The sequence below is a fragment of the Montipora capricornis genome, chromosome 6 (assembly GCF_036669925.1).
Source record: "Montipora capricornis isolate CH-2021 chromosome 6, ASM3666992v2, whole genome shotgun sequence".
Taxonomy (NCBI): domain Eukaryota; kingdom Metazoa; phylum Cnidaria; class Anthozoa; order Scleractinia; family Acroporidae; genus Montipora; species Montipora capricornis.
In genome coordinates, this window is record NC_090888.1 from 44,216,816 (window position 1) to 44,227,575 (window position 10,760).

The window sequence follows — 10,760 nt, forward strand, 5'->3', positions numbered from 1 at the left end:
ACGGGTTAAAAAAAGCTAAAACTTATCAATCGGTTGCAAACTTCTGGCGCAACCAACATTGCGTCCAGGAAACCTCTTTTCTTTCCCTGTCATGAAAGGAAATTTATTTTCAAAATTACTAGAATCAGTATTATCACGTAAAAAAGTGAAATAAGTTAATTTTGAGGCATGAAGCCCAGAATTCTAATAAAGTTACATAGTCTGGAAATCCAGCATAAAATGTTATATCTTCATTTCTACTTGAAAATCTTTCCGGACCAAACTTGGAAATCCTCTCCTTTGCTTTAAATTCTTGTAATTCTTGAAGCAGCCTTCCATTTTCCATCTTTATTTCTTCTATCCACTTGTCAAGTGTTGTTGGACCGAAGACAACAGAATCCTTTTGGAAATCTTCTGCAATCCCTTTCTGGTCTTTATTTTTATGAGCACTCTCGGCTCTTGTTATCCCTTCAGATTTCTCATATCTCCTCTTCAGCGTTTTCGCTGTACAAAGCGATCCTTCATCCACTTTTGTCCAAGGAAAGACCGATGGTACGCTTCCCGGCTTAAAGTCTTATCTATGACCCGTCAGACTCCGTCCAAATCCCGGATCCCGAAAACCCTATTAGCGACCCTCATCAAACAGATCAAACACCTCTGAGCTGTTAGCAGTAAACAAAGAAGGCTTGGAAACAATAACCAACAATTTTAATCAAAAACTAAAGCTAAAATTACATGCACAGTAATCTCTTTCACAACATTTTCCTTTTGACTGTCAATCTTTACTCCCTCTCTCTTCAGTTTAGAACAACAGCAAAAATCTTACTAATTTAAAAGTCAACCTAAAGCGTAGTAAATTCGCTTACTCGACTGCAATTTCACAGTCAAGCAAAGCACTGAGCTCACCACTGGACATCCATTTCAAACAAAAGGCCTATAAACGTGAATGTTGAAATATGTTAAGAATCTCTGTTAACACGAAATTGCAAACGTTTTCAGGCCTTCTTCGTTTTTTTGTGAGTTTTACAAAATATGTGATGCAGCGAGGCATATTTTAAGAGGGAAAACATTACCTGAACGCTAACCGTTATAAATAAGTGTTTTGTCTCTCGCTATGTTTCTCTCAGCTTTACGATGATTTTCATTGAAATTTTCTCCCCTTTTCCTTCCTCGGCTACTCTCGAGGCTTTCTTCGCTTAAACTTCTCAAATTTTGTCGCCTCTTATCTCATACTCTTTCGCTTTTCTTCGACTTTTTCGCTCTTTATCCCGTTGCTCGTCACTAATATGATTTCCCGCTAGAAAAGCGAGGGTTGCCAATTTCAACACTGCCACGCGATATCCCGTCAAAGAAAATTACAATACAATACATACTTAATTGACCGCTCCCCATAGGGGCTTTTCAGGGCCAATGAAACGAAACGAAACGACAGAACACAACAACTACAACTGTTAAAATTGCACGTACACTCCCTTCCTCACAGGTTCTCCTGCCTCCCCACCCCGACAGTCCGTACCGGCGGACGGGCGGGCGTACGTGACGTCATAACCAAGATTTCTCGCTTTGCCAGAAATGTTACAATAACCTCATACGAAACATGCTTTTAAATAACTGGATAATTTGCATTTGCAAAAAAAAAAAAAGCTCTGAGGCTACAGCCGAGTAAAACGTTCGTCCTAATTGGTTCAATGCTTTATCAAAGTGGCGTTGTTTGACGTCGTTTAGGTAAAGGATGGACAAACCCAGGTAACCCTAATGAACTCCTGCAAAATTTGTTTTGATAAGTCATGATGTTGCACTAAACCATAACGTGAATCCCAAATAAAAGAATCGATAGTTGTTCGCTCAATATTTGAAACCTTAATACTTACCAAGAGTAAAGAGCTTTTCATTTGCTTTACAACAGGCCTTCTTTCTGTTTGCTGTTAATTTAGCTTTCCTCGCGTGACCTTTGTCTGCTCTCATCTGAACCCTCATTCCACTGGAGAAAAGCCACTCAATTTTTATTGGGAAACTAATTTTAATATCTCATAAAGGTTACTTCAGAGTGATGGTGGTTAGTCTTGAGTAAGGTTTTGATGCTAAGGGCCGATATTAGTCACTGTCGAGGACCTTCAAATTTGGCCCATTGTTACCCCATTTTCCCCTTTCTTTTCCCCTTTCTTGAAAGGGAGAACGGGATAAGGCGTTCCCCTTTTTGTTTGAGAAAGAGAGAGAGCGCGAAAAAAAATTGTGACGAACGTAGTTTGGGTAAACTTCATTTGGTATGCAATACTCACTATTATTGGAGGCATTTCGTGTTCAGAGAATGAACTTCTTGAAGATTTATTGTACGTGAACAGTGTACGTGCTCACTGCTCAGGAGCCTTGATTAATTATGGTCTAAAGGTCTAAGCAAGTGTCGAAAAATGTGCCGTCTAAATTTTGAAAAATCCCTTACCTGCATGACAGGCCAGAAAGATCAGTATCTGAATCTGAATATAACAGGAATTATGTGTTTATTCAAATTAATGGTATTAAATGACCATCGTTGATCACGACTCAGCGCAAACTGAGCTATCAAAGTGTAAAAAAAATTAGTTTAAAATGACGTTTGATTTCTTCAGTCGAGATTAAAAACCCGAATCCTTGCACTCTTAAAAGTGCCTTGTGCTTTGACAGAATAATCCAAACCAAGGCAGTTAAGTCATGTCGAATGAGAAGAGCAGTTCTTGAATACCTGCAAGTCGTTGAGTGTTGAAACTTTGTTTTTAATGTTAAATCCGTCAAAACTTTTAATCGGAAGAGAACTGGATGAGATCAAGTTCTGGGGAAAAAATTATTTACTGATATTACTTTATCGCGATGCTTTTCACATTCATGAATCCACGCAAAGAATATTCTAATATTAATATCTCCTTATTCATTCTTATGTGTTTATGTGAGACTCAACTCAGTCGGAAAAAAGAAGAAACGTAAAGCTCAACTTACAACTTGCTTCCTCGCGTGACGAACTATCTTACGTGACTATTGAGCGAGCGACCGTGCAGGTTTCGCGCGCTTATATTTAGGTTGCTGTTGATTGGTCAAAAATGAAAACTTGTTAAACCTGTCAATCGAGTCGTCCAGCAAAGAGTCGTGCAAACATTTGCATTACATGTAAAGAAAACAAAGATGGAATATCGGAAAATTTTTTATTATAAAGTGTACAGAGATATTAACAACCAGTCCGGGCCATAACCATTTCTGGATATCGGTTTCGAGCTTTGTAATTGGTTGAGATCAAAACCAAAACAAAGTAAATTTGGCCGAGAGGTACTTGAAACAAGAAGAAGCTGAATTTTTTTTCTGGCGGCCATGTTGTAATGCGGCATTTAGCCGAAAACAAAATTCGCTAATAAAAACTGCACAAAATTCATTTTATTCCAAACATTCAACATGCATGTCCTATACTTTCTCGCATTCTGGAAGAGTAGAGTGGATTCTTTCCATGCTGCGGTCCTTCCACCCAGATAATCGCAGGGATATAAGCTCCCCCGCCAGCCTGTTTGTTTCTGGAGAACCTCTGGGTAGAGTTTGGCCTGGATGTTATTGTCGGCTCTCTGTTGATTTCCCTATTTTGGGTTACAAAAAAACGAAGTAATTAAGGGTGAACCAAATGACGCGCGCTAAGAACAATAGGGACGGGAGAGGTGTGAGATCGCGGAGTCGGGATAATTTCGTTTCTTTTCAGTATAGAACGAGGAAAGACAATACCTTGCTATTCTCCGACTTTTAAATAGGTATATATCAATTTTCAGTAACAGTAAAGCAAGAAAACAGTAACTTACCCTTCAATCCTGGTTATTTTGCCACATCGGAGCAAACCATGCAGCTGTGTGTTCAGAAAGTGCTGAACCCTGCCGATCTGTTGCCCTTTGACATCTTCTAAAGTGTATGTCTTTCTCTGCGATTTGCTGAAGATCTGGACTTCTCGTAGAGCCTCTCTCGTTCCATTTCTCGTGGAAGAAGACAGACCAGTGCATGCCGGTCATACGTGTTGCCGTCTTCACTCTGAATAACAAGCAGTGTTCCACGTAGAGCTTTGATCTTGAAATAATGATACCTGGAAAATAAACGACAATGAACGCATGAGTAGGTTAAGTACAGGAAAAAATAAAAGCAAGCAGTTACAATCGATTTTAAGACGAATACACGGAAACGAATTCAATGCAAGAGAATCATACAAGGTATTTTGCGCGCTAATGATCGATTCGCGGGAGAATTATCTCAGAACACTCTAAATGCGGTCCTATTGCTTTTAGTCAGCATTATAATATATCCTTTACACTTACCCTTTGATTTGAACACTCTGTATAGAAATTTTGTATAGGTCCATCACTGCAAAATGTGAAAGCGTCCGGTGTTTTTAACGAGTTTTGCAAGTTCCTTTGGTGTGTTGTAGACGAAAATTTCACTCTAATCAATCCGTGTAATTAAACTGCATCCTTTGTCTTACGCTTTCTCATAGGATAGATAGATAGATAGATAGATAGATAGATAGATAGATAGATAGATAGATAAATAATCTTTTATTACAGATTCCAACAATTAAGAGGCTCTTCTTCTGTAAAAATACTAAACTAAGAAACCTATAATATGATTAAAAGTATAATAACCATAATAAATTAACAAATGTAGCTTATCAATAAACATTAAAATATACGATAATTATTATGTGAATTCAAAACTGATACTTAGCAAACAAGTGTTTCTTAGCACTGAGCAAAAAACATTATGATCTGAAATGTTTCTTATTACTATCGGGAGTCTATTGAACAGCGTTGCCGCCGAGTGCTGGAATGTTCCTGATTCTTTAGGAATGAGAATACGGGTGCTGTTGATGGTCTTAAACTATAAGCAGTTACTTGATGCAGACTCAATCTCAGATACTCAGGAAAGCTATTTTTGTCGTATAATGATTTATGAGCGAGTTTGAGAATGTTGAATTCAACGTTTTCTTTAACTGGTAATCAGTTTAACTAAATAATATCCTCGTGATCTGCAAATTTTCTTGTGACAAAGCCAGCACACGGATTCTTTAGATGTTGGAGACGCTTTTCTTCATAGTTCAGGTGTGAGAGAACTAGGCTATCTGCGAGGTGTTTCCTGACGTGGAAGGACGCAAGGTTTTTAAGCCTCCGCAGAACGGATAGAGTCCCATATAACGTACTTAAGAGAGAATCCACGTGTGTGTTCCATGAGAGGCGTTGATCCATGTGGACGCCCAATAGCTTAGTACAAGAAATTCTCTTTAGCGCAGAGTCCCCGCAAACGATAGGAAGATTCCTTTCTTCTAAACTATGATAACGCGCCATTTGAGGTGTAGAGATAAGTATCCAGTTTGTTTTGGTTGGGTTCAAGGCCAGATTACAGCTATTAGAATAGTCCTTCAGACTTGCGATGGTTTTATTTATTTGAGCTGCTGAGGAGTCCAAGTCGCCGGGCTTCGAGTGGACATAGGAAGTCGTATCGTCAGCGTACTGACAACAGTCACACTGTAATTCCTTTTGAAGATCAGCGACGTAGAGATTAAAAATAACTGGTGCAATGATGGAACCTTGCGGGACGCCGAATTCAACTGTAGCCATGTCCGACTTTCTGTCATCCATTTGCACCATCTGTCTTCGATCAGTAAGGTAGTCAACCATCCACAGTAAGGTCATTCCTCAATCGTGACCTTCGCAACAAGCACCTTCACTCGACTTTTCATCGGAATTTCTGTCTCATCACCTCGATCGCCATCTAATCTTTGCTTGTTGTGTGTATTAACCTAGCGTCTGCAATTTTGCAAGGTTTCATGGGATATGGTTACGAAACAAAGTCCCTATCAGTCTGTTTTTTTCCTTCTCGCTTTCGCTTGTGGTATCGCTGCTTTGGCCTTTGGCCCAGCAGTGTTATGTCAAGTGCTGATGTTGATCCCCAGCATAGCTGGGCTGAAGATGTTCCAGATGATATGTCTGTCGTGTCTTTGGATGGTTCTGTTCCTCCTTTCTTATGCCCAGATGGCCCGACCTGGCCGCCGCCCAAGAGTGTTGAGTCAGTCTATGGAGGATTATTACATTATGAAAAATGAAGCCTGTCTTTCGGATTCCGAAAAGGATCGGATCCACCCGTTGAATATTCTTCCTGAGCGTCCTTGTACGGCTCACTTTGTCCTTCCTGCTAAAGATACGCCTTTGTCTCAAGTCTTCACTTACTTTAAGAATTGCGGCATTCGTGCAGCCGGTGTTAGGTGTTTGCAGCGCAGTCCTAATGGTTTTGTATCAGTAACGTTTTCTACGTCCAAGTACCATGATTGTTTTCTTCGCCAGTCCTCGTTCATCTCTCGTCGTGCTCGTCGTAATTCTTCGTCATTCACTTTTGTGGTAATCTACGACGCACCTTATAAACTTCTGGATGAAGCCCTTTCTCGTCGTCTTAGTCACTATGGCTCTGTTCATGGAATTCGTCGGTGTGGCCTCCAGGGTTATGATGGCATCCATAGTGGTACACGTGTGGCTAGAATGGAGTTGTCCGAGTCAATTCCTGCGTTCATGCGTTTTGGTAGGAAGCTCCTTAGGATTAAACACGAAGGTCAGATCCCCACCTGCCGTAAGTGTCATTTGCCAGACCATGTTGCAGAAGCGTGTCCTAATGTCGTTTGTTTTTTACTGTGACCAGCTTGGTCACACCTTCAGTGACTATACAGAAGACACTAAATGCAGCATCTGTAAGGAGGATGGTCATAATGCCATTGATTGTCGCATGTCCTGGTGGCGTCGCCCTGCCTTGGCTGACATTGACGTTCGTGCCCCTCCTGTGTCCCATTCTTCGCATCCTTCTACTAATGTGCCTCCTGCCGGTTCTCCACCTCCTTCTGATTTTCATGAACGCCGTCCGCCTGTTCCTTCTCCTCAGCCTTTGTCCGATGATTCTTCATCACAACCGCCTTCTGATGTTCCGCCTTCTTCTGTTCCACTTTCTTCTTCGCCTTCTTCTGGTGTGTCTGCTCCTCAGGATTCTCCGGTGCGGTTTCCTTTGCATTCTACGCAGTCTACTCAAGATTCCTCTCAGCAGTCTGCAGACCCTTCACAGCTCTCGCAGTCTCAATCGCTCTTCGAGTCTCTTGAGCTTCCATCCGACCCTCTTCCGGTTCCTTCCCCTCCATCAAGCGTTATTACTGGCACGCCCACTGTATCTGATTTGTAACTTGCCGCTGAAGTTCCTTCACAATCTCCTCCTACTGTCCCAGATGAAGCCTTGGCTGTTCTAAAGTTAGTCCTTTTGTTTCGCCTCCTCCGTCTCAGAATTCGTGCTTTTGTTTCACGTGTGGCGTCCAAGCGTGAGCATGCTAGGCTGGACCCTGTTGATGGTCCTCCTCCACGTAAGTCTACTACACCCTTGCCGGCTAGCTCTGGTAGGAAGACTAATAACCCTCACACTTCATGAACTTTCAAATTGTTTCCTTAAACTCTAGGGGATTCAGTAAACGTATTCAGAAATATCTTATTGATAATCTTCATGCTTCGTACGATGTTTTTTGTTTTCAAGAAACCTTTATTACTGATCCTGAAGAATTTTATGCTTTTTCTAAAGCCTGGCGTGGGCCTTGTTTCTGGTCTCCCGCTGTTGGAAAACGAGCCGGCGTTTTAACTTGCTTTTCTGATTCCTCCTCGAGTATAATTAGGAATTGGAAAAGAGATGTGTCTGGTAGGGTTATTAGTCTTGTTTTTGAACTTGATGGCCTTAAGATTAATTTAATTAATATTTACGCGCCTACTAATCCGACTGAAAGGAAAGCGCTTTTTGATAATTTGCACGAGTATTTTTTGCCTTCTGACGCCGTTATTATCGTTGGCGATTACAATTGCTATGATCACCATCTTGACAAGTTTGTTGGGAACGTTTTTACTGCTAAATATCTTTCTGTTTTTCGTTTGACTTTTTCTTTGTCGGATTTCTTTGTCAAGTTTCATCCAAGGCTGCGTCAGTGCACTTGGTTTAATTCTGATTTTTCTATCGGTTCTTGGCTTGATAAGTTTTTTGTTTCTCAGAGATTTATGTCTGCGGTTGCTTCGTGCAAAATTAAACCTTGCCCTTTTTCCGATCATGATTTTGTCTATCTTTCTACCAGTCCTCTGGGAATAATTCCCGTGGTCCTAGTTGTTGGAAATTTAACAACTCGCTTTTAAATGATAGCGCGTTTTGTGAATATATTACAACTTGCATTGATGATCTTTCTGGTTGTCTGCAGCACTTTCCTTCAGTCAAGTCGCGGTGGGATTTCTTAATCGTTCTATTCGTTCACAAATTACTTATTTTTCTAAGAATAAGCGCAGGGAGCTCTCGCACGAGCGCGTTCTTTTGATTAATCACATCATTGACCTTAAGCTTAAATATAACTTCTGGTGATTTGTCGGTTAGTTCTGAAATTTCCGAGCTCGAAAGTGAACTGACGGCCCTCACCTCGAAAGAGTTGGATGGCTCTAAGGTTCGCTCCAGAGTTCAGTGGCTTGAAGAAGGACAAATGCTTACTCGTTATTTCTTTAAACCTGAGCGTGAGCGCTTTGAGCGTAATATTCTCACTTCCATTCTAGATTCTAACGATGTCGAGGTCTTTACACGTAAAGAAATCGAGCGTGCACACGTGCAGTTTTATTCAAGTGTCTTTTCTAATGAACCTATTGATCTTCCTTCACAACAACGTTGTTTAGATTCCGTGGAAAAATTCCTTTCCCCTTCTCAAAGTATCTCGTGTGAGGGTTTCCTGTCTAGTGAGGAGTTATTGAACACCGGAAAGTCACCCGGATCTGATGGGCTGTCGCTGGAATTTTATTTACATTTTTGGGAGTCTTTGGGTCCCCTTTTGCTCTGTGTTGCTAATAGATGTTTTGCTGACGACGAATTATGTCCCTCAATGAAGGGCAGTGTCACCCGCTTGATTTTTAAGAAGCGTGGTGACGTCAAGCATTTAAAGAATTGGCGGCCCATCTCTCTTTTGAATGTAGATTACAAGATAATTTCTAAAGAAATTACTTTGCGCCTCTCTAAAGTCCTTGAGCACATTATTCACCCGGACCAGACCTGCTCTGTTCCGGGCCGAAGAATTTTTTCAAATGTTACCCTTACGCGATGTTCTTGACTACATTCAACGGACTGACGAGTCTGCCATTTTGATAAGTCTTGACCAGGAGAAAGCGTTTGATCGACCCTGATCATGGTTCGGCCCTGATTTTTGTCGATGGATTTCCACCTTTTACAACGGCGCATTCATGCAAATTACTCTGAACGGTTGGCTCACTGATAGTATTTCCCTTGAGCGTGGGGTGCGTCAAGGGGACCCTCTGTCTCCCTTGCTTTATGTTCTTTGCGTGGAGGTCTTGGCCTCCCTCATCTGCAGCTCTCCTGGGATTGAGGGGTTTCTCCTTCCTGGTGCAAGAGGACTGCAAGCGCGTGTTCGCCTGTATGCTGATGACACCAAGGCGATCCTCAGAAATCTTCGATCCTTGACCAACCTTTTTAATTGCGTCAGCGTTTATGAAAATGGTTCTGGCGCCAAGCTTAATCGTAGTAAAACTGAAGCAATGTGGTTAGGGGCCTGGAAAAGTCGTTCTGATGAGCCACTTGGCCTCACTTGGGTTAAGAAAGTGAGGATCCTTGGTGTCATCTTCGGCACTATCTCTACCGAACATTTGAATTGACAGCCCGAGCTTGAGAAATTGGAGAAATCCCTCAATCTCTGGAAATCTAGGTCCTTGTCCTTGTCCTTGCCTGGCAAGGCTCTTATTATTAATATGCTTGGCTTAAGTAAGCTGGTTTACCTGGCCAGAGTTCTCACTGTCTCAGCCTGGGTCACTGCACGTGTTAATGCTTTGATTTGGCCCTTCCTCTGGGCTTCAAAGATGGAAACGGTCAGCCGTAATACCTTCGTTTTGAAACTGAAGGACGGGGGTATTAACGTCATTAGCCTTCCCGTAAAGGCCCAGGCCTTAAGACTGGCGGGGATGGCTTCTGTTCTCAATTCTCCCGAGGATTCTAGCTTTTTTATGCTTAAGTACTTTGTTGGTCGCCGTTTATCTTGTCTGCGTACCGAATGGCTTTCTTTGCGCGATAATTCTGCTCCTAGCGCTGTCTTCCCGACTCCTTTTTACGAGGCCTGTTTGGATACCTTGTCAAGGGTGGGTGACAGCGCTCTAGTTTCTAAGGTTCTGAATAATAAACTCTTGTCCGTTGAGTCATCCCCGCCAATCCTACATCGACAGTGGTCTCAGGTTATCGGGCCAGGGTCTTCTCTCGATGGTCACTGGTCTCTCGTCGGGGATCCTTTTACAGAGAATTTTAAGAATGATGTTATTTGGTTGATTATCCTTCGTGGCGGCAAGGTGCGCGATTCTCTCTTTAACTGGGGTGTTATCTCTTCTAGTCAGTTCGCGTCTTGTCCCCGACGTGAGACCATTGACCATTGCTTTTTAAACTGCGGTAGGGTCAAGAAGGTCTGGTCGCATTTTGCACCTGCCCTCTCCCTGGTGCTTGGTTCCCAGTTCGTTGTAAGTCTTTTAACCGTCTTTTTCTTTCGCTGCGCCCTCTGTTAGTGCTAAAAGGGCCCGCATTGCACGCCACTTGGTGAAATCCATACTCTACCGCATTTGGATCTTTCGGAATAGGGCCACCTTTCAAAAGGGAAGAGAAGACCATCGAGCAATTATCTGTTATGTCCGTAATGATTTAAAACAGAGGGTCTTTCTGGATTCTAAGCGCCTTTCTCAATCTCGCTTTCGCTA

At 42.1% G+C, this 10,760-nt stretch overlaps 1 pseudogene; it reads right to left on the reverse strand.

Annotated features, from left to right (window-relative positions):
• Positions 1–3,378: 3,378 nt before the first annotated feature.
• Positions 3,379–4,336, reverse strand: LOC138051050 (uncharacterized; annotated as a pseudogene).
• Between the last annotated feature and the right edge of the window lie 6,424 nt (positions 4,337–10,760).